The sequence below is a fragment of the Palaemon carinicauda genome, chromosome 28 (genome assembly GCF_036898095.1).
Source record: "Palaemon carinicauda isolate YSFRI2023 chromosome 28, ASM3689809v2, whole genome shotgun sequence".
NCBI classification, from domain to species: domain Eukaryota; kingdom Metazoa; phylum Arthropoda; class Malacostraca; order Decapoda; family Palaemonidae; genus Palaemon; species Palaemon carinicauda.
In genome coordinates, this window is record NC_090752.1 from 36,747,375 (window position 1) to 36,753,374 (window position 6,000).

A 6,000-nucleotide genomic window follows, 5' to 3' on the forward strand; every position below is an offset into this window, starting at 1 on the left:
TTTAGTGTTAAAAATTCCTTTCTATATATTTACGCAAGCACGCACGGTCCTATACACATCTATCTTTTGACCTAAGTACCTATTAATTACTTTTTTTATTTTAAATCCAATCGGAAGCTATTTATTTTAGTATACCATTTACGGTAATTCCACCATTTTATATGATTTCCTGAGAAACATTATTATTTTTCTTATGTTTTCTTAGGTATGCGTAAATAAACGTTTGCTGCGTGTCTCTCTTTGGAATGCGCTTTGTATTTCTTTGTCTGCTCGCTTATATATTTATAATTTCTATGTCATCATTTTTCTGGAAGATGCATGGAGTGTCAAATACAATAACTAAATATACCTAAGTGTAAAATTTGTTCAGAAAAATTCACATACAAGAATATATTAAGCTAGCCACACATTGTTCATGTGTGCATACATGTAACCTATATACTGCAATTGTGTGTGGAGAGTGATATTTTTGATTTGAGGGAAGGGGGTCACCACTGCTTGGTGAAGAACCCTGAAATATGATGATTACATCCTTATCATCCTCAGGGGAGAGGAAAATTACGGCTAAAGCCCATACTTATACATACTAAAGCCTATTCAATCAATCTATGCAAAAAAAAAAAAAAAAAAAAAAAAAAAAAAAAAAAAAAAAAAAAAAAAAAAAAAAAATTGAAGCCTGATTTCTCAAAGCATGTTTTTTTTTTTTTTTTTTTTTTAAAGAAAAAAAAATGCTGTTATTTTTTTAAAAGATGGACTGAGTTTTGTCATTCAAACATTTAAATATAGGGAGTTCTATGGCCTACAATCTGTATATTCACTTTTAGAAAAATTAAAACTTATGTATGAAAATTGGTCACATTTAAAAGTGACTGCTTTACATTGACACAATAGTACATATAAGAAATAAAAATGGGAAAATTTCCCAAGTAAAAATTTTAGAGCATGAAATTCTTTCAAATGGTTTAAAAAAATAATTGGTCGAAAATCAATAAGTAATAGGAGTTTGAAGTAATCCCAAAACAACACTGCTTTATTTGGACCAAGTTGTGGCCCTTATTTGAAACAATGTTATTTTGGGGTTACTTCAAAATTTCTTTTATCTAAAAATCACAAGAAACGTAATTTTATATTCTAAAAGTAGTACATGGGGGAGTTTCATATTCCATTTTGCTTTTTTTATACAATGATTTTATTAAAGCATAGACACTACTTTCAATTGTGGCCAGTTTTCATATAAAAGTTTTGCGTTTTTTCAAAAGGTAAATGTATAGAATGTAGGCTATAAAATTCTCTATTGTTTCATGTTGCAATTATAAAAATTGGTTAATATTAAAAAAAGCAGTATATTTTCTCCAAAAATTTAAAGTTTTGAGAAAACAAGCTTCATTTTATTTATTTTTTTACTAATTGGTTGATTATATATTAGTTGGTATAGGTGTTAATAAATATGAGTATTCAAAACTTTGCAAGCTAATTCCATATTTTTTATGTTTGAATGATAAAAATTGGTCAATATTTAAATATCTAAACAAATTTTCTCAAAAAATGTCAGTTTATTCAAAATCGGGCAGGAATTTCTTTTTTTCTTATTTTATTAAAAAAAAAGTTTTCATTAATATGGGTTTTTAACGGTGAATATACCTCATCACTGAGGATCATGACATTTCTTCATATTTCAAGGCTGTTTATTCACATGCGGTGAACCCCTTGCCTGAAATCCGGAAATGTCCTTCACCACACACTTATTCATACCAGTATAAATCTCTCTCTCTCTCTCTCTCTCTCTCTCTCTCTCTCTCTCTCTCTCTCTCTCTCTCTCTCTCTCTCTCTTTCTCTCTCTCTCTCTCTCTCTCTCTCTCTCTCTCTCTCTCTCTCTCTCTCTCTCGCACCATAACCTGAGCTAACTTCAACCCTCTCTTTGATTTCCTATTTTGTCACAAGCCTTTACATTTCGAAGCCTCCAGGGAATGCCTCTTTCTCTTTTTATCTCTGTTTATCATGTTTTATATTTGAAGCAGTTATATTCCCGAATCCCATCCCAGACATTCGATAGCCACATACTAAGCTCTGTTATATTCTGTAAAAAGTTTATATTCATCAAAGCACTTGGAGCTATAGGTTTTTTTATAAATAAATTGATCTTCCTCATTCCTGTTTTCCTGAGGCTAAACTAACACGTTTAGCTTTTTGATATCGTGAAATTAAAGCTCTGTTGATGGACCCTGATGCTTATGGAGGTGTAGACCCAAATGGTATTTTCCTTTGTTTTTATAAAGACTGCAGATTTCTCAGCTCCAAAGTTATGTTATTTTGCACAAGTTAGCAAGAATAGGAACTTTTAGCACTTGTTGGAGAGTTGGTAATGTTACTCCACTATGTAAATGTTTGTAGTAGCTCAAGTCCAACTGATTACCACGCAATTTCCATAACTCCCATATTATCTAAAGTTTTTGAATGTCTTTTGATAAAACGTCTTAATGGGTCTGCTGAATGTAATCATCTGTTCCCTAATTTGAAATTTGGGTTTTGTAGAGGCTTTAGAGCTTGTGATGCCCATCTTACATTCTCCAATGCTTTAGAGAAATCAATTAATTGTAGTCAAAAAGTTTGTATGATTGGCCTTTATCTTAGTGCTGCCTTTGACAGTGTTAATCACGAGGCTCTTGTTTTCAAACTCAAACAGTTAGGAGTGGGTGGGTCGTTTCTTAGCATCATTATTGAATTTTTAAGTAATAGAGTAAAGGAATGTGATATCGGGTGTTCCTCAGGGTAGTGTTCATGGCCCATTACTTTTCACACTTTATACACATGACACGTGGTTTGGCCTAGAAAACAAGCTTGTTGCAAATGCAGATGATGCTACACTCTTTACATCAACTCCATCTCCTGAATGTAGATCTGGGGTTACTGAATCCCTAAATAGAGATCTAGCTAAAATTAGTGTATAGCACAAATTATGGGGTATGAAGTTGAATCCTAACAAAACTCAAAGTATCATTGCAATTAGGTTAAGGACAGTGGCTCCTCAACGTCCGGATCTCAGCATTGATAATGTTTCTTTAACTCTGTATGACTCTTTTAAAATTCTAGGTGTAATTATCAACAGCAAATTTACTTTTGAGAAACACACTAGGTCTCTGTCTTCTTCCATTGCACAAAAAATGGCTTATTGAGAAAGTCTTCTAAGATTTTATGTGATCAATCTATTTTGAAGAAGTGTTTTATTCTTTCATACTACCTTGTTTCGAGTATTGTTCTCCTGTCTGGTCTTCAGTTGCTGCTTCACATCTTAATTTGTTGGACAGGAACTTACAGGCTATTAAATTTCTTATTCCTGATCTAGATATCAATCTCTGGCATCATCGTTCAATTAGTTTGTTATGAATGTTGCATAAGATTTTTTTATAATTCTGACAATCCTTTACTTTCACATCTTCCTTGACAGTTCCATCCTCTTCATAATCCTAGGCATGCAGTTAATTTTAATAGTCATGCCTTCTCCATCATGAGGCTCAATACTACACAGTATTCTAGAAGTTTTATTCCACCTGTTACCAAGTTGTGGAATGATCTTCCTAATCGGGTAGTTGAATCGGTAGAACTTCAAAAGTTCAAACTTGCAGCAAATATTTTTATGTTGAACAGGCTGACACAAATCTTTTTATAGTTTATATATGAAATATCTGTTTTGATATTGTTACCGCTTTTAAAACATCTTATTCTAATTGTTCATTATTTCTCATATCGTTTATCTATTTCCTTAATTCCTTTCCTCACTGGGCTATTTTTCCCTGTCGGAGCCCCTGGGCTTATAGCATTTTGCTTTTCCAACTAGGGTTGTAGCTTAACTAGTAATAATAATAATCAATAATAATAATAATGATAATTATAATAATAATAATAACAATAATAATAATAATAATAATAATAATAATAATAATAATAATAATAATAAGGGAACTGAGTCAACACGCACAAGTATACCGGCCCCAGAACCTTGTTAACTCCTTCTGGCTTTGGCACCTAATCTCACCGGGGTGGACGTCATCCTAGCTGTTTCTCAGATTTAGGCGTACTGAGGGGATCATCAATAGGGTCACTAACGCTGCTGGTACTAGTATCAGCGCTGGTATCACCACTGGAATCACTGGCACCATGGACACGGGGGTTAATGCAGCCATAGCTATGATCTCCCTTTAGACATCAAGTGACTATCTGCAAAACTCCATATAGGTCAAGCCTTCCTTAGATCACTCATCATTATTAGCTTGCAAGGAAGAACTTTCATCCCATGTTGAAGTGCGGCAATCACCTCACATTACACCTACCATGAATAAAACTCTCTGATGTATGAATGAAGAGCTAAACAGTCTCTTCAGCATATTGCCAAGAGGGCACAAAATGAGTGGATTTATTGCTGGATTAGGCATAAATCAATGGAGTGTCAATACCTCAATCATATTCCTGCTTCATTTCATTAGTAACACAAAGTCAATATCAGCTATTCAAACCATAAAGTAGTAGAAAAAGATTAAACAACCTTGAATAGGATGAAACAATATGATCATAGCTGAAGACTCAAGAGAAGAGTCTTTGACAGGAAAGTAGATGAAACTCCTCGCCTGTGCTCACCACCAGTTGAAAGCTACATTAATGATGATTTCAATGGTTCTTCCAGCTCTGCTGAAGAAATTCCTTATTCTAAACGTTGAAAGGTTTGTTCAGGTGTAGGATCATACATCTCAAAATAATCAGTATGAATGAGACCAAAGGCACCCTCAGTGGAAACACTTGTTAAGCCATGATGACTCGAATGTGATTTGGCGTGCCATAGATTGGAAGGGGAATGTTTCAAATAAAGTGAAGGAGGTCCAGAGGATGCCCAGTTTAAAGCTTATTTTGGGGAATTATTGAATCCTAATGTTATCCAGGGTGAGGAAAACTTTGACGTTAGTGGTGCACCCTATATTCCAACTTTGGATGATACCTTTACAACTAGATAATTAGTGTGTGTGTGGTGAATTTGAAGTAAAATAGGAGTTTTATTGGGATATGTCCTGGGTTATTTGCAGCCTTACCTATTTCATGGAAACTGTTCTTTCCTACAATTTTTAACTACATATTTCTGTTTACATGTTATCCTTTGTATTGGTGTAATAATAAACTGATAACCTTGTTCAAAAAAAGGAAATATGTTTTATTGCAGCAATTATCGGGGAATTAGTATTATGAATACACTTGCCAAAATATATGATATGCTGCTAATGAATAAATTATCACTATGGTGTTCCATTGATAAGTGCCAGACAGGGGCACAAAAGGGAAGATGTGTTGAGCAAATACGAGCTTTGCATTTATTAATTGATTTTGTCCAATACAAGAAAAAGAAGATGTATGTATTGCTATAAGATAAAAGTATTTCATGCAGCTGTGATGTCATCCCTGTTATACAGTTCTGAAAGTTGGTTGACGTTGAAAGTTGGAGGCATAGAAAAGACTTACAGTAAACTTGTAAGAATACTACATGGTGTTAGAAGCAATATATCAGTACCTCTGTGCTTAGTTGAGGCAGGTCTAAACACTGTACAATATGAAATTGTGAAAAGAAGGAAAAATTTCTTAACATCTAAGTTAGATAATGTAGATTTGGAGGAACCATTTCATTTTGTATTTATTATGTCTAGGGGTAACAGTACACCAGGTTACAGATTTTTAGTGAGTTGTGTAAGGGAAGAGAATAGCGGACAGTCATTAGAAAATATTCAGCCATTAATAAGAGACAAACCTTTAAATGCAACGAAGTACAGTATGTTACATATAGGTCAAAACTTAACAGGGGACTATTACATCAGTGAGTGTATAAAGGAGAAATGTATATTCCTGATTACAAGAGACAAGCTTTAACAAGGATAACACTGATGTCACATAGTTTGAAAATTGAATTAGGAAGGGGGAATGGGATCCCACTCGAGTTACGTATTTGTGTATGTAAGGAAAATC

The 6,000-nt window shown here is 33.6% G+C and overlaps 1 protein-coding gene across 2 annotated transcripts in view; it reads right to left on the reverse strand.

The window, feature by feature from the left end:
- LOC137621507 (myosin-11-like) overlaps positions 1–6,000 on the reverse strand; it is a 177,538-nt gene that overhangs the window by 2,255 nt on the left and 169,283 nt on the right. The window lies entirely within an intron of this gene.